The sequence below is a fragment of the Haemaphysalis longicornis genome, unplaced genomic scaffold (genome assembly GCF_048455015.1).
Source record: "Haemaphysalis longicornis isolate Haplotype H1 unplaced genomic scaffold, Haemaphysalis longicornis Haplotype H1 scaffold_6, whole genome shotgun sequence".
Classification (NCBI taxonomy): Eukaryota; Metazoa; Arthropoda; class Arachnida; order Ixodida; family Ixodidae; genus Haemaphysalis; species Haemaphysalis longicornis.
Window position 1 is genome coordinate 119,427,636 of NW_027526407.1, and position 18,717 is coordinate 119,446,352.

At 45.3% G+C, this 18,717-nt stretch overlaps 1 protein-coding gene across 2 annotated transcripts in view; it reads left to right on the forward strand.

Moving 5' to 3' along the window:
- The first annotated feature begins 9,161 nt into the window (after nucleotides 1-9,161).
- The window catches only part of LOC144141137 (TNF receptor-associated factor 3-like), a 115,566-nt gene continuing 106,010 nt past the window's right edge, over nucleotides 9,162-18,717 (forward strand). Inside the window, exon 1 of one of the 2 annotated variants that reach the window (XM_077672673.1) lies at nucleotides 9,162-9,246. The gene's annotated coding sequence lies outside the window, so the exon portion shown is untranslated. The remainder of the gene's footprint in view (nucleotides 9,247-18,717) is intronic. The other variant, XM_077672672.1, reaches the window with a different exon arrangement.

Genomic DNA, 18,717 nt, shown 5'->3' on the forward strand with positions numbered 1-18,717 from the left:
ATTGTCCGCTCGAAGTGCGTCCTGAGCAAAATTGGTTGGGCGCGAAGAAAAGACACAATAATTTTACTCTGGACGCAGCCGGAGCGTGTGTTGGTCGTCGCAAAGTGGAAGAGAATATTCGCGGAAGCGTTCTAATGTACGGAAGCATGTGAAGTCTGGGGTGCGGCACCACCAACCGGGATTAGGTCACTCGCTCCCAAAAGTTCAGGTTCCCTCAATAGGCCCCATGTGTAGCGCTTATTGCGACGTGACAGGTAGGTCAGACGAAGTGTGCAAAAGCAGAGAAAAGGAAGTTATAGATAATAGCTGCGGCTCTGAACGTATGCTCAGGCTGTGCCTTCAGCAAGCCTCAAGTACCTTGCGAAAGGCACACTCGAGGGCACCAATGAAGGAAATACCGAACGATACATTTCGCTGCGGGAGTCGTTGAATTAGATTATTCTAACAGTACATTTTAAATGTATTTCTATACAGAGCCCCAACTGAGGCTGCACAAAATGAAAGCTCGCCACTTTTACCCTCTCCAAATAAATCCCATGTAGGGTTTCGATCGGCGTCATACATGGTTATCGCAATAAAGTGATTACGTCACGAATAAATTAAACGTGCTGCAGAAAATTTGACAAGCAGTAATGCACGAATTCATACTCCAAAGAAAAACTACGGACATACCAAACATTTTTGATGTCGCATAGGCTACCAAACCAATCATATAAAGCTTTACGAAAACTACAAAACATGCTCATATCACCAGCCTTATTTGCCAACTCGGGAAATATTTGTATGTGTAACAAAGCTTGATCACGCGATTTGAGCGTTTGTGAACTTCAATGTACAAGGTAAGTATGATTTCACTATTTCCGCGCCAGCGCGCCTAATGTTAACCGCCGCGCATGTGTGACTTTTCCGCCCACTGTGTGCACCATATGGCAGTTTCAACATGTGTGTTTCCATAGCCGCAAGTTAGCACATACCGAACAGGCAACAGAGGCTAATTCGGAACAGGTATACAATGAAGGCAACGGCAAGTTAAATGTCATTCGTTAAAAATGATATTTCTTTGCTGCCACGCGAGAACATGCAATGGCCCTCGATTAGAATGACATTAGCGACCTTATGAGTTTGCGGAACCCATTCGACTGCGTTCTACCAGCAAATGGGTTCTAACCGCAAATAATCCCAATAATCCCGATACAAGCGACTGTGTGGGAATGCCAACGGAAAACAGACTACTAAAGTATCAGTAGCATTGTAATAAATTTACATCATATGTTTTTAGTCATTTATTTATTTATATGATAGATGCTGAATATAGTTGTAATATAGGATACTGCTAGTTTCGCTACCAGGGCAGCCTGAGCCGGGGCGGTGGGCGCAAACGGCCATGTTTGTTTTTATGTTTCATGCTCGGGCGACGGCAGTGTTTAATCGTGTGCAATAAGTCGCTGGCTGCAGCAGTGCTTAAAGTGCATTCAAAAGTGCAGTGAAGGTGTTTAAGCTCTTTTCGCGGAGTTCTCGCAAATGTTGAAGCGCGTACTACAATATTTTCTCTACGCGAGTTTTTACTCGTCCCACCTGCCATCATTTCCAAACAACATTAATTTTGGCCGTGTAGGAGCTCGTCAAGAAAATGACATTAAGTTGAGCGAATGACATTCGATGGGAACGACATTTAATTTGCCGTGTGGCTAGGGTATACGCCTCGAGCGCTGCCTGTAGGGGTGACACTGAAATCCCCCAAGCGACCCGTTTTGAACGCAGTCGCGGGAGTCCCCGGCCCGCACACCACTGTCGCCGTTGCTTTTGCGGCACGTTCGCGACTGATATTTTCCGTTTGTAGGCGTTGGAAATACATGTTTATGTGGTACAGTCACTCTCTTCGCAAATATGGTGTATTTACGCGAGTGTAAACGCTTTGGACACGATCTTAGTGCGGTACACTCGGTCCCCATAAGTGACAGGTGTGTATCACAGGCCGGCGTCGCGAAACCGGCATATGCATGGAGGTGACTGAAATTCCAATGCCCTGAAATTCACTAACAGCGCCTCCGTCGGCAGAGTTGGTTTATATACTCCTGCTACGGCTATACACTACGATGTAAATCAATTTCGTGTGCCTGCATAATCTAGCGGAGCACTGATACCTGACAGCATGCTGGTTACGCTTCATACCTAGGATATGTTCACTACCCTGAACAAGCCATTGTGGCGTAAATTTCATGAACATTCTACACAGTAAGTTGAATAGATAACGCAACATTATGTGCGGGAGTCAGCCCACGACAAAAAATTCACTGCTTGGTAGTCTTGTCCCGAGGTGAGCCCTCGCAAATATCCATCATTCGCAAGATACCGCCTTTACTCTAGTAATGATTGCACTTTTCTTCCAGAAATGTGAGGGAAATTTAGGGGTGCGTTCATTACGCGAGGTAAATTTTTCGCGAAAAAAGGTTCAGCACCGAAAACGCATGTTGCAGGTCAAAATATTTGCGATAAGTCTCAAGAACACAGTAAACATCACAAATAAAAATATAATAAACACTCAACCGACCACCGACTGACCACCGAGTGAGGCAAAATGCAGTGTTTTCATTACGGAACGCACAGGAATTACGGAACTCTCCGGAAGGAGATTGCTGCGAGGTGAGAACAGGTCGACCAATAAGTCGCGGCTGCTGTCACAGTGTGGGACATTAAGAAACGGCTGCCGACGCAACAAGCCGAGCGCGTTTCTTTATGTCTTGCGAGTACATTATGTGCATTTAGTGACAGTTCCTTCTGCACCAATAATGAACTCATGTTTGCCGATATCACTAATTTCGTCAAGTCCGTGGCAATAACGTAGCCGCGTCCGCTTTGAAATAGGAGGAAACTAAGGTAAGCACGACAATCGTCATCTACAGTGGGCACACTTACGACTTATGGCTCATGCAAGTTCAGTTTGCGATCATTGCGCGGGAAATAAAAAAAGTCATATTTTCGCGACAAACTTCAGGGGTACGATCATTACGAAAGTGCGTAATTGTGCGAGTAAATACGGTATAACCACCGCTTATATCCGCGTCCGCGACTAAACGATTCCTCGAAACATCATCATATGACACAGCGAGCCTGCAGAATCTACCCCAAAAGTGAAATCAGAGCGCTTTATCAGATACAATACTCTCCAACGACGCCTTTTATCGCTTGTGAACTTACTGTATACTTCAAAAAATGGGTCTGCCGAGTGATGAGCCGTTCGTTAAAGTCGAAAAACAAGGTAAAAGTGAACGCGCAGCTTGTGTATGTGGTTACTAAAACGGTCATTCCTTGATTTCGCTCAGCATTTGTACACAAAGATAGTTAAGCACCCCCTCCATCGCCCCCCCCCCCCCCGTCTAAGATTGATTGATAAACCTTTATTTGCGAGCATGAGGCGCAGATGTTAGGGTATCAGTGCATTTCACATCCAATCGATCGCATCTCATGAGTCCTACCTTGCTTCAGTTAACACAAACGTCTCTAGCATTTCGGAAGCTTCAGTGAGTTTTTTGTTCATTCCCGTACGAGCTATACTGTTTCTTCCGGAATTACACACCATTTACTTTCCGTTGTTTCAATAACTTTCCTTGGTTCTTGCTATCAGGAACAAAAACAAAGTGGCACACATTTCCGTACGCAGAGCATTTTAATATATTTAACATTTCTCGTGGCTTATATTCTAATAAAAGCGGCAACTTATTGTGAGGTATTGGTTAATCACATCCCCGAAACATATTTTTTCCGGCGTATATTATCAAAACAAGGCCGCATTTGTTGTCGAAACGAAACCAACCTCTCACTGTGCCAGTATGAGGTCTCGACGACTAAACAACAGCATGCACTTGCGCCTGACGTATTTTGACGAGACAGTGGTGATATGCTGCTGCCGTCGCCGACCCCCGTAAGAGCGGCAAAGAAGCGCGCAGTTCCGCGTCCCCGGATAGCTCTTGTTGGCGTTCGAGTACTCTGTCAGGACACAGCTGTTTTTTCAAGTGACCTAAACGTACTATTTGCTCACTGACATAGCCATAATAAGTTGTTTAGGGCGCGGAAAAGCAAAAAGCCAAAAGCAAAAAGTTCTGTCCTACGAGAAGTGTCCCTAATGGACTGGCCTGCCCCGGTCGTCAGCGCTGACGCCCGGGGTAGGCCAACGCTCAAAAAGTCTCTACAATGAAGTTCCACATAATTCGTCCTAATACCTTTATTAGTAAACAATACCGCTGTCATCCGACAAGTCAATACCACAACTACTTCCTAGTTGTGTCCTACGACAAGTGTCTCTAATGGCCTGGCCTACACCGGTCGTCAGCGCTGATGGGTCGCACCCTTGAGTGGCCGCGACTCGGCGGTAGCGGTACTCGTCTCTTGTTGATTCCGGCTTTCGTTGCGCGTTGTGGTTCCTTGGACGGCGTGGGCTCCGCGCGGCCTGACGTTTCCTGTGTGCCTACCCCCTGGTAACCGCTGCCGTTGGAGATCCTACGTAGTCTCAGTAGCACTGTAGCCGTTCGGGGCCGTCGAAGCGAAGGTCGACGGAGCGTGGACGTTGGCCGCAGGTACCTGACCGCCGCCGCTTGGGCCACAAAGACACAAGTTCGTGGTGCGCCTAGGATGCCGCCACCGATGAGAAATAGGCCCGCTCTCGCCCAGGCTTGGTAGGCATAGTCGGTGGCGTGGCCGCATCCCCCTGGCTCGTTGCTTGAAGCTAACGCGCTCGTTACGCCTCGTGGTTTATCGCCTCCCCCTTCTCATTGTACGACCACCTTTTAAACCCTCTGGGCTTGATCGCGGCGCACTCTCATTGGCTCCTTGCCTTTTCATGTCCATATATGGTCATCACCCGACTGGTCTCCTGCGCGTAGTTGTTTGATTGGCTGACCAGTGCGCTACCATACTTGACCATGATGCCTCAGTGTTTCGGCGCGGCGTTTCATTGGTTCGCTCCTGACGCACCGTTAAAATAGGCGTTTCAGTGGTCTTGTTTTCTATTTTTGGCGGGTTTTGATGCATCACCTGTCAGGGGGTGCCCTGACACAATACACTGCCCGCAAGGTCCTTGTTTAAATCTTGTATTGAAACATTCCCTCATTGACTGAAATCCTGGTGTACACTGAAGGCTCGTTTACAGGTGATGCGCTCCTTTCACAGGTGCGTTTCTGTCAAATGATAGGTGCCCTTTGGTAATCATTTGGCGTAATAGCAAGCCACAACACTGTTGGAACTACGCTTTGTTACAACCCAACAAAAAACTCAAATATTGAACGCAACCCTTTATACCCGAGTTCTTTAACTGCCGCACTTAAGATATGTGCGACCATTGTCTGCTTTTCACATACAACAAAGCGATGTATTGACAGCAAATAGGGCCTCATTCTGCACAACACGCTATGGCGTTACAACCGCTCTTAGCTTCGAACAAACCTAAATGGTTTACAGAGTGTTGGCATGTGCAAACCATGTTTCCCTTCTCCAACTTAAAGCCGCTGCTGCTGCTAGATATCGTTCTGTAAGGGGCTTCCATAACAAGCTCTCAATTGAAATTATGGGAAATGCACACCATGAGCATAGACGGTAATGCCTTTGCGCTAAGACGAAATTCACAGACATTACCCCTCTGCGAAAAATTGTACACCGCGCCAAGCTGTGCGTTTGTCTCATTAAAAGCTCCTGTGTGTTTGTAAGGAATTTAAAACTCTGCCGTAAATCAAAGTATGAAGGCGGATCAATTAAAAAGTATTTAGAAAACGTTTTTCAAAATATTACTTAGAGAGTACCTTTACTGTGGCTGTTTTTGTTCTTGAGAGACGGTAAGGAAGAGTTTACGATTATTTTTTTACATGCACAAATCGCGCTTTGAAGGGGGTAGTCTGCCGCCGCAGCCACTTAAATCCCTCTTTTCTGTTTTCTACATACCTCACATGCCCCTCCTCTCTCACTCCTCCCGCAATAAATGCGGTGGACGTTTATCAAGTCAGTTTTTCGCGTTTCTTTTTTTCTCTTTAATACATCGGAGCATACGCTCAGACGTGAGAGTGCGAGGACTACATTGTCAAGCAAACAAAAAAATACACTGTAGTTTGGAAGAGTACGAATACGTCAAAATTCAGGTAAGCACACATAAGCGTTCGAAAGCGGGAGCCAGTCAGGCGGTGGGTCAAGTGTATTATACAAACTACGTACAGATTCCCAGTGCCACAGTTTCTCGGAAAAATGACTTTGTTGATCTTGGTGGCTCAGCATGCTTATCACATAGCCGACAGCGCCACAGACTGTACAAACCAATTAACACAAATATGTAATAAGGTGGCTCACCAGCATAGTCGAATGGCACAAATTGGATCGAGAAAGGGGTAATATCCATGTCTTTTCTGAGCGTTCGCTTCAAAATGTCCCTAAAAAAAAGAGCATTTCTGCAATCTACCAAACAGTGATCAATTCTCTCTGGTCGAGAAGAGAGCCGATAGACTGTCAACCAATCTGCAAACAGACCCTGGTCTTTCATTCAAGTTTTAACAGGGAGCGTGGCAGAGTGTAATTTAAAGAAAAATGTTTTAACACCTTGCGGAACACACATTTTACACACCGTAGTGGGGACATCCTGGTACGGGCACTGTAGGCACAGACACGATATAAATGTATAGGAAAAAGCCCACAAACCAGGTCATCGGATGTAGACTCGCGCGAAACATTATATATGTAGTCAAGGCTGAACCGAGCCTGTAAAAAGTGAAAAGTGTCAACCATTTCTTTGAGGAAACCCCGAGTGCTTCGGAATGCTTCCAAAGACACCGAAGACACCACAATATCAGGGACAAAATGTGCAAGATGCGTTTGCAGTACAGCTTTCAAAAAAGGATGTTGAACGTCTAGAAAGCACAATAAACGAGAAACAAGCTGCCAAGCAAAAAGTTGAACAAGCCGAAGTCGCCGTTTCCCAACCGGAAGAGAAAGGTTATTGCGACGCAGTGGCTCACTACGCGAACACCAAAGGAAGGTTTCAAAAATCTAGTGAGAAGCCTGTATCCTGAGTCGAGAGCAATGTAACACCTGAAGGACATAAGTTGGGTCACACGAAACGTGTTACACGCCCGAGCACGAGAAAAGATAGACAGCTGCCGTCCCCACCAGTCATTGACTTGGGCGCTGTACATTCACCGTCTGCTCCAAAAAATGCGAGTCAGTGTGCAACACTGAGAAAGGGGTACCCCTAAATACACCACATCACTATTCCAATTGACCTGTTCGACTGCTCGCGCGACATCTATTACACCCATTTGTTGCTGTTGAACTTACGGTGCCTCCAAGAGGTCAAGGCTCGAACCCGTGTTTTTTTTTTGTTTTTTGGGTCAAAAGAATGTTTTGCAGGTGTAATTTTCCGTTTCTACGGAAGATATCAAGTGCAGATCTATTTTTAATTTTTTTAATACACCCTACCACCAGAGTATGTAGTATATGTTGGGTTTCAATACGGTTAAACCTGGATGTAAAGAAGCTCTTTGTAATAAATTCCTGTATTTTGCAAGGCTTTTTCATTATCCTTTGCCACCCCCTTGAAGCCCATGTGTTTGTGACCTCTGTGTAACGAAACGTCGCGGCGGTTAACGTTTATGTAACGAAGTCGGAGAGCTTATCAGTCGTTTTTTTTGTTTGCACTTTTACTCAAAAATTGGCCGGAGAAATGGACTCATTTGCGAATACTAGCACTACAATGAGGATCCAAGAGCAATACAAACGTCTGGAATCGCCTAAACACGAAATTCATAATGATGATGAAGATCATAAGCGGAGGGGCAAGCACCATCCGGTGGTCAATGTAGCAGTCACTCCTGGTTCTGCTTGCATAGCTTGACACCACACCACCAAGCCTGAGTAACTACCCTTCACCTTTTTTTTCCGCCCGCACCATTAACTACCCTGCGTTTTCAAGTGTGAAGGCGGTTCCAGTGACGAACATAAAGAGGTGCTAGGCCATGCTGTCGGCGTACAGTCGCGCGTCTCTACTTCTATCCGTATCATTTCGTCGTTGGTGAGTGCTGCTGCCGTAAAAGGAAAAGCTGTGTCTTTACGAGAAACCGCACAATTTTAAATGCCATCTGCGCTGGCTAGAAAGAAGAATGTCGCCACTTGTGTATCTCAGCTCAACAATCTTCTGGGCGGTAAAGAGCTCCAAGTTCGCAAAAAAGCACCTTTTCAGCGTAAGTTTGGTTCTTGTACCCTGTTATGGCGCCGAAAAGTGTCAAACGGCAAAAGTTATATTTAAGTTACTTTTGTTGATAGGGTAGGTGACCTCGCTTCTTGCCGTGGTGGCTCAGTGGCTAAGGCGTTGCGCTGCTGAGCCCGATTTCGCGGGTTCGATTCCCGGCCATGGCGGCCGCTTTTCTGATGGAGGCGAAAAGCAAAAAAGCCCGTGTGTATGAGATTTCGGCGCACGTTAAAGATCCCCAGGTGGTAAAACTCAATCCGGAGCCCTCGACTGCGTCACGCCTCATCGCCGGCGTTGCGTCGGCGCGTTAAACCCTGCAGTCAATCAAATCAAGGTCACCTCGCTTCTTTGAATCATCGTGTAGTGCCTAATCTCGTACGAAAGTGGGAGCCACAGCTCACAGTTTTTCGCTGTGATATAAACCCACAAAGGGTGAGTTCACATTTACCACCTACGTTTCTTCTTCATTCCCCCAAGCCTTATCTCAAAAACTGCATGTAACAAAAAACTGGAAGTAACGAAAAATTGCGAAGCCTTCTCAGCTTTTTTACATCCAGGTTTCGCTGTACGAACAATGTTTTATTTTCGTCAAGAGTGCGGACAAGTAATAACTATCTTAGAGAATCTGTTTATCGATTTAAACCTCTGTCTGCAGAATTATTGCCTTTTCGAAGGACGGCTGAATTGAGGGTGAGAAAGCTTAACGTAAAGGCCGGCCAGAATATTTCAGCTGAAGCAGCCCAAGAGAGATTATCGTCTTTAAAAGTGGCAGCCAGAGATCCGCCCTTTGCGCTCGCCAACGCAAACGGGAAGCCGGGGTTCACGGAGTGACGGCGTCTTATCTGTCGCCCTGGAAACGAAAGCCGATAAGGTGCTCCTGGCCTAGCATGTGAGAATAGTTCCTGTCCGCGCTGCTCGTCAATCCATTCGTGCGGCGGAAGCCACATAGGGCGTGAATTCCTTTAACATCATGTCGTCGTAGAAGGTTCGACTACCATTCGGCTTTCCACTGACCACGAAGCGAGGTGAGCATTCCGCATTAACTATTCAGATCGGAACGACGGAAACAAACGCTAAAAAAGCTTCTTGGCTGTGTGTGCGTGAACTGTTAACGTTCTTCCTAGTGGGGTTTCGTCTGACGGAACCGTATCTTTACTGGGTGTTTCTTGTGGCGTTATCTTTCTGCTGGTAATGCTATCGCTATCACTCGGCAGTTCTACGTGCCTACGTGCTTGCAACAGACATTGCTCTATGGTTGCCACCGACGACCAGAGATGGCGTCACTGTCATCCAGCTGCCGCTCCTGGCGGAATGTCAAAGTTTCTGTTTACCGCTTATCTGATACCTCAGGCAGGGATGAGATGACACACCACCCTTTTCGTTAGCCCTCGTTTTGAACCCCACCAAATTTCACAGCGTCGCGTTGCATCAAATCCTTATAGTCCAGCGGTTGTATTCGTAAGTCAGCTTGGGTTTGGTTACCTTTGTGTCTTGTGGTGTTGGCGAGTTAGTCTAGCGATTTCGCGAAACAAACGACAAGGCTGACCTGCCTTGAGAGTAAGTCTTATTACGCAAACTTTCCCTGTTACGTCCTTTTATGACCCTTGTTAGTACCGATAACCATTTAGTTGCCATGTTGGGAGTTTTGAAACTCTTCATTCTAAAATCTTTTCCGAGTGTTGGGTGTCCGCAGCAGACGCATATATCTGGAACAAAAATGCAAGCCTTGGTTTCAGTGCGTATTGCAATACGCGTATATGGCGGAACGGCTCCTCGCTATTGGATTTGTCAAACCTTAAGAAGAAAAAAGAGGCCGCAACTACCGAAGGCATTTCTTCAAAACGGGAATAAAGAGGAAACGCTTTGTTTTTCTGTATGGTGTCATTTATTACGCCATGATTTGTGATGTGAAAAATCTCGGCCACGATTCGAAGTAATTATCAGAATAAGCGACCCCCGTAAAAACTGTAATAAAAGGTACAGCGGTTGCAGCAGTTAAATGTTCTCCGCCATAAAATCTAAAACAGTTCATTATTTCACGTGCCTCAATATGACGCTTTCAACTAAGGAATTGTGTAGTGTTCACGTTAAAAGTAGGCATGGGGCAGACACCGCAGCCGAAATGCTATCTGTGCCGTCTGAGATCGCCGACAACAAATACCGAGTAGGAGATAACCCGTTCACGGCGTCCTATGTGGTTCATCTTCACTGTTTGGCTCTTTCGGGCTCGCGTTCCAAAAGGAAGCCTTCCGAAGGACTGTCGAGATTTTGGTGCATCTAATGATTCTAACCTGCTGTGTTCATATTATTCAGTACCCCTCCCGTACGGTGCGCCTACTCGCTCATTTGCAGATTCATAATCTTCTCATATATAGGGTTAGTATCTGCAGTGGGGATGGTCACATTGCCGCTTTTTACCAGATACGACTGACCGCACCCCTGCAGTTACCCCACCGCAGTTCATGCAATACAAAAAGCATGTTAACTCGTCCTCCATAAAGGGCCATTTTACAATTCTTGCTCCGGGGCGTCAGCGTATTTCGTCGTGGCGGGTTTCCTGCGTGTTTGGTAAGCCCTTTTCAGTGCACAGCAGGAACAAAGAGGGGGTTAGGGTGTAACGTCCAATTTCTGAATAATGATATTTTGTGTAAACAAACACGTATATGTTTCACCCATGGGCGTTGATCCATGTAAACCGAGGAGAAGATTCTTTTCTGGGAAACGTTAGAGCAATATGTAGTACATCGTTGCAAGCTTGTGAACGGGGACAGCTTTGCCAACTTGCCCCCGCGCTCATCCAATTCTCACATATGGAGGCATCACTCCAGGAACGCCACACTTAGCTCTTTGTGACCAGGCTGTTCGCTTAGGTGTATCACTAGCTATTTATGTGTGTTCCAAATATTTATAACAAGTTAGACTGGTCTTGGAACTTACTCCTACCAGACCGCTATAGTGACCCTAATTGGGTGTACTGATGTAAAATTGTTCCTGATAGTTGATGGTAAGCAGCCGTTTTAGCTATCCTAAAGCAAAAGTTTTAATTCAAGGGGCTCGATAAAATATGTCGGGGCATGAACTAGAGGGGTGTAGAAGTTTCCGACCAAGAAATAAAAAATTGTGATATTTTCTATACGATGTAACGCAGCCAGTCATTTCGTTGATGCTGATATTTAATGTGGTATTGATGGTATTCACACGATAGTACCGAAAGACAAGCGGGTCAATTTGGTCGCGTTGCATGAAGTCACTTTCGATTTCCAATGGTTACTGAAAGTTCCTTTAATCGTTAGTACAGTCGTAATCAGGGCTCTCTAGAGCGCTCGAACAGCCAGCTTTTGGCTGCACGAACGACGCCTGTCGATAACGCCTGGTTCGAGATAGTCTGCATTTGCGCCGCCGCACTGACGATACTGCCCTCGGTTTTATGGCCACGCCTGGGCCGGTACGCAGCAAGGATCACAAACGATCGCCGGTGGAGGCGCTCCAGGCCGTGGTAACACGTCTCGGCGCGCACTGCCACGAAACGATTGCGCGCAGGAACTTTAACGCGCACTTATCTTCTGCGATGTGCCAGCATTTTTAGGTGCGGAGTACCTTAGGACCGGGCAATGTCCGTTCGCGTCCGTGCGCATATCATTTTCGAACGCCAAATATCCCACAGGCACCAGCAGCATTCGAGCCTGCGTCTGGTAGACCAGACAGAGTTCGTGTCAGTCGTCTTGCCCATTGTGCTACGACCGTGAGTTAGTACCCGATAGTCCAACGGCTTACTCCCTCGCCTGCAACGACGCGGAGTACCTTAGGACCTCCCAATGTCCGTCCACTTTCGTCCGTGCGCACACCACCATAAAGAAAATCAAGCGAAATTTGATTTGAGCCGTGAGTTCCACTTTCATTTAGGGAATTATCAAGGTGCAACTCATGGCTCGAATTGAATGAAGGTCACGGTGCAAATGGGATGTCACTCGGGGCGCAACTTGGATGTCATTTCGAGTCCCCGTACTCCGCACCCTCGTTAACATCCAAGAAGTGGAGATGGTGCCATTTTATCGTTGCTGTTCATGACCGGCGCGTTCACTTCCACCACAGCGGCCGGTGATTTGTCGCAGGTGAATATTATGCATGTTGTCGCACACTGTCTCGTGAAGCACAATGATTTAATGAGCATAACTAATTAAAAAATGGGCTAGTGGGAGTGGCGCCATCGACTTTTGCGTTTACAGACACCATTTCAAAGGACAAGTAGGTATTTACATGGCTTTATTCAAGTCGTACACAGGCTGTCGGGAAGCTGGGCAAAAGCGCAATGCGAATAAAGCATGCCGAAAGAAACTTTCCTTACAAAGTAACGGTTAAAGTATAGGATGGCCGTATTGAAAGTCTGTTGTTGCTAGGACCTAATCGCTGCTCCTCCGGTTAGCTTCAAACTCCGGATCCTTTTCGGGGGTGAGTCGTAAAGTGCTGCTGCAATCGTGAGATCACGCCGTAGACGTTCGCACTCACCTTGAATAGCCTTCCAAAGCTCCTCCGAGTTCGTAGTAGCAAGGCCGCATTGTCGTAAAAGTTTCTTTTTCATTATCCCCCACACCGTTTCTACAATATTAAATTTGGACTCCTTGCGGCCAAGCTGAAGTATTAATGCTGAAGCTGTCGAAACAGTATAGTCAGTGTGGACAGGAGCCCCATCCTGCTGAAAATGCAAGAGTCCATCAGGAAACGGTCTATCCAGGACGTGGGGGATGAGGGCAGTGTGTATGATATCTGTGCAGAAGTAGCCGTCATCCTTCTTCTGATTTTATGCAGTGGCCCAACTCCTACGTAGCTTATTGCCCCCCAGACGCTCAGCAGACGACAGAGAGGCGTCTGCCGCCTCATGCGGTCAGTGCGCATGTGCCGGCTGTCTCCGATTCTAGCCACTTCTCGGCGGTGGCGCTTCACGGATCGCAAGCCTCCACGCGCTCGCCGTTTCCCTTTAACAGTTGGCCCCACTGTAAATTGGGGTTACAAGAAGTAGGAGAACGGAACGCACACCCTACTTAGCATGCTGCACCACCTGGCTGCTAAATCGGTATACTGTGCGCATACTGAGTTCTAATAGAAGATTTGAGTTTGGTCTGTTTTTAGGGGAAATGCTCTATCAAGAAGCGACGGCAGTCATTTATTCCTAGGCGCCTTTTCGCGCTGTGATTACACTGAACAGGATGGGGATTCAAGTGCTTTGTGTGAGGTGCAATAAGCTCATTGAACGCCTGACTCCCAAATGTATTAGACAAGCCCCCGTAAGCGCACTTGCGTCGCCAATGAGTTGGCTTGACGACATAAGTGCTTTTGCGAGTGAAAATTGATAATGGAGGCCATTTTGCATTTATTTATTGTAAGTTTGAATGCGCCCCCGCAATGCAGGCGACATGGCGGCCCGTCGCAGAGGGCTCCGGAATAATTTGGACCTCAGCATTTCACACATGCGCCAAAATGTCCTACACATGGGAGGTTTTGCTTTTCAACCCTTTAACATTTACCCATTGTATAACGCAGGTTAAAAAGAAATTGTAGCACTTATCAGCTAGGCCACTGCCCTGAACAAGCAAAATGTTGTTCAAACAACCGATTGGAGGCACTTTAGTATAAGATCTTGTCTCGTTTACTATGGCTAGTCGCAGCGCCACTTGGGTCAAAAGATTTCAAATTTGTTAGAACTTGAGTGCCGCCAGTTCTTCGCTTGTTATCTCCCTTAACAGAGAAAATGAATTAATATGTTTTGCTTATTGTGAGTTTCATGGCCCCTTCTTGCGCTGGGGAACTAGCACTACACAACAAAGCAGTTGTGTAACCCTGCCCACTTCGCCCCTTGTCCAATGTAACCCGGTCATCGCGGTGAGCAGTCTGGACATGCATCTTGTCGGCTAGGGCCTACGAAAAACAAACCCTAGAGGCTACCGGCGTCTTACAAGAAGTGCGAACAACGGATCACACAGCCTCCGACGCATGCAGCACCATCTCTCCATACTGTAGCTAAACTTCGCGCATGCGTACTTCTTAGAGGGCGTCTGAAAGTGTGGCCTATGTTTACGGGAAGTGTCACATTTTCACGCTGCCTCTCCACTGAGCAGGATGATCGTTTCAGGGCATCACGCACGCTGCGGTCAGCATGCTGCGTGCTTGGCTCCCGAACATAGTATAGAACTGATTGCTGAGTGGTTACAGAGCATAAAACGACGCCTCAAAATAAATTTCCGGCGTCACTCCTTCGTCAAGCATTTTCCTAACATTAGCCCACACTCTCAAACGCTATGAAAAAACTACGCATGCGCGCAGTTTACTGACAGTGCTGCCAGACGGTGTGGCATGCGTCGGAGGGTGTGTGCTCTGATGTTCGTATTCCTTTAAATGCCCCTTGTACACTATAGCGAGGACAAATTGTAAAAGTTACATATCTGCTTAGTGAAGGCCGTGCCTAATTGTAAATCCGGCGCACGTCTTGGTCTAGACGCTCCGTGGTCTAGACTGTGCTGATGATGAACGAAAAGCTTTGTAGCTAAACTTACTACAAAAATGAAGGAACTTCACTTGAACGCGTAAGACTTGCAGGCAGCGAATCGGTATGCAAACTTCATGACCATCAAGATAGTAGTAATCCCGCAATTGCAGCCGATTTGCTTATGCTTCGCAATCGCAACGAGCTTTACTACGTCTTTGTTGGAGTAACGGCGAAAAAGATTATAAGCAGAAATAACGAACGTAACGCGCACACTTATGCTAGACGGTCGCAGGTTCAACGTGTACCCTATCAAGTGTTCTTTGTCGTGCAGGTGTCTTGTTCCTCTTCCCAGTCACAGCCTAAGGATTAAGGCGTCTGACTCGCGGGCACTAACTCTCGGACGTAGCAGAGTGTTAGGGTAAGGCGACTTCCTTTATCTCCGTTGATCCTGCAGACACAGGTTTGAATCATGCCTGTACCAGTGATTTGTTTTTATGCTGTTCAACTGAGTTTTCTGAAACGCTGGAATCAGCTAATTGCTAAACGCTTACTGTTAATGACGACATGGCTTTCCGTAGATAAGCCTTTATTCATTCCTTCCTGCATTGGGCAAGCTCTTTTAATGTTAAATGCCCGCGTGCCAGCCAGGGACCACCATGCGGTGTACCAGTCATCTACTATATTTGATAGCGAAGCGCGCGGCAGGCTTGTTGCAGCTAGTTGTCGCCCTTCAACCGTCATCCTAACCAGAGGCGACGCAGCAAAACGAGTCAGTTTAAACATTCGGCCTCGCTTCTTGACAAAGCCTTTTTCGCAAGCCGTTCAAACATTCGAAAACACACTCGAACGCTGTGGAAGAATTGCGCATGCGCGCAGTTCGCTGACTTTGCAGCCAGATGATGCAGCATGCGTGGGAGTTTGTGCGCTGCGTTGTTCGCCTTTCCTTTATGCAAGCGCATTCGCCTTGCACGCGCCCACCAAGGCTAATGTCATTTTCCATCGGTGTTCACATGCCTTGTCGCGACAATTAGATTTGAGATGTGATGTTTACAAGCGCTCGCGGTCACGGCATTTAAGCGCGCACCCCAAAACATTGTTTTCTTTTTACGCGTGGCAAAATACCTAATTCTAGACAGCAAAAATTATAAAATAGTGGGCCATTCCAGATAAATTTTTTTGGTAAGAGAAGTACTTCGGGTGAAGGCAATATGAGCAGAAAGAACATGGTTGCATTTTCAGTAAAAACACTAGTAGCTATGTTACCCCCAAAGCCCTTTAGTTATTTGAGAATGGTAAGATTGAAGAGAAAGGAGCCGTATTAGAGGATTATTCATATATAAACCACAGAATATGTTTGTTTGTATACCTTTATTAAGGGATTTTTTATTTATTAATAAACAACGCAATATGTTCTTTTTATTTGTTTGTATACAAACACAAATACAAGGTATTTAGGTTTGTATACGTTTACAAATAATTAAATTTGATTGTGACTTTTGACTTTTGGAATGTTCGTCTTTGTGTATTTTAGAACTAGGCAGTATCCTCCGCAATGTCACATCTTTGTAGATGTATCAGTAATTTAATGAGAAGAATGAATAAAACAATATAGAACCTCAACTTTCAAAACGCAACACCGCTTTCATGATTCAAAGGTTCAATACATAGAAAAAGAAGTTATACATGCATGCATATATACAGATGAGGGTTCCAAATCCACAAGGCTGAAACTGGACCCTCGGTAGTTCATTACTAACGTAGCATGTAGACACAGCGAGCAAAATTATTATTCCTATATAACTACTGAAATAAATGCAATACTTCAAACATTACCAATTTCAACAGTTCAAATTGACAAGTACATCAAATGGATCTACCATACCTACTACGACGTTGAGAATTACTACAAAACGTTTTGTTCTTTCGCAAAGAACATTGTACCGTGTTTGTTTTTATACCAAGGAACAAAGATTGTGCAAATACATCGGTAAAAACATATCAAAAACATCTAATTGCACCCTAAGAAAAATACTTTAGTTCTTGTTTAAATACAGGTAACCACATTGATGATTTCAGAGTAAGAGGCAAGCTATCCCAAAGTTTAATATCGGTGAAGTGGGTACTTTTTCCCGGAAATTTAAATGAAAAATGGGTACTAAAATTATTAGGGGAAGCAAATCTTGTGGGGTTTCTATTGAGTACAGAATGAAAATCTATCTACAGAAAAGGAAGTTTGTTGTTGAAAAGGTTCAATAACGTGTTTGCACGATTGTATATAAATAATTATTCAATGTATAAGATACCTAACTGGGTCGGCGGTAACAAAACGTCCGCACTAAAATGGCTTGTGGTAATATTACGTATCGCTTGGATCTGAATATGTTGAACCGATTTTAAGTGACAATGTTAATAGCCCTTATTCATCAAGGGATTACACGGAAACCTATTTGTTTTTACATCTTATGGTTGTAGTGCAATTTTTAACAGCGTTCAGGAAAGATAAGGAGAAAGAATTAAGAGCTTCGACTGGATAACGCACGTGACTGATAAGAGACCAATAAGTAGCAAAGCTCGTTTGTATAATTTTTTCTGCGTTAAACACTGAAATGTAGTAATATCCGTCGGAAAAACGTGGTTTAGTGTCAAAAGTAACAAAGATTGGGAAGTGCTCGGTAATATCAGTTTGTGCTACCCCAGTTACTGGAATAGATGGCAAGTTCGGTTAAACATGGTCTATAAGGGTTTCGGTTCTATGGGTCGCGTGACTAGTGGGCGAGGTAATTAATGATTCGTATCCGGTGCCCGTAAACCAGTCCTTGTAGGTGGCATTTGTAGTGGAAATAACATCTAGCAAGTTAATATTTACATGTCCTATAATTGTCACGTTCTTATTTTCCATGGACAATTTATTCAGTGTGGCAATAAGGGCACCAATAAATTGAAAACTTTGTTTAAAATATTGTCCTAAATCGCAAAGATCGCCCGGGAAACGTTCATTTCCGTCTTCTTCAAGCGTTCCCTTGCAACAGAATAATGTGCTCATTCGTTGTATAATATATTATTATATTATCGCTTGTTCGCCTTAAGGAATGCCGGGTATAAATCCGCAAGTTTCGAAAATGTCTACTTTATGCATTCGACTCTAAGGTAACGAGTGATCACGCTTGGACGCAGACAGTGTAGAGAACGTGGTGCCATTGCAGTAAAACGGAACTGAGTGTAAGATAAAAAGCTATCATCATGTTTTAATTGCGCTCATGAGTTAACTTCGTTTTGAAAAACCAGTTGTGGCAATTTTCAAGTCGCTTGGTTTGAGCCGCTCGAATTCGCAATTAACCCTGGGCATCTGTTTCCAGGCAGTGGTCAATTTCTCCACGTTGGAAAGTTTATAAAGTGAATGCCCCATATTTGCTCAACAATATACAGCCTGTTCAGCTAATCATCAAACGTCAACTGTCATGGCGGGGAATACTTGGTTACCTCTTCGCATTTACTACTCCCAACTTCAATATCATCCAAGACTAAGTTTACAGCCGTGTTGCATACAGATATACACCAGCGCTGGTCGGTGTCTTCCAGTCTATGCGACGCGTCTACACAAATTCTGCCTCCCAATTTTCGCGAATGCTGTGTAGCTCTCAATCTAATTTTGGTGTATCGAGAACAAAATATGCTGATATTGGTTGCTGCGATATCACTAAGCCGATTTTATTTTCGATTAGACGACTCGGAAATTACTCCGATGTATGCTCACTTTTTGAAATTATATTGCATGCAGTTGTAAAGGTTACCTTATTCCCGTGTGCCCTGAATACATAGGTTTTTACAAAAGCGGAACGACAGCCCCATACTTATCCTGTACAATATAGGTGTAATTGTACTATGTTTTATTGAGTTAGTTAACAAGCAAGCGTTTGCAATGGCTAATTTTGGAACAAACGTTTCTTTTGTGCGTATAACCGTCGAATAAAGAAAAAACACCACTTCTGAGCGGCTGGTCTTTTTTAAGAGCGTA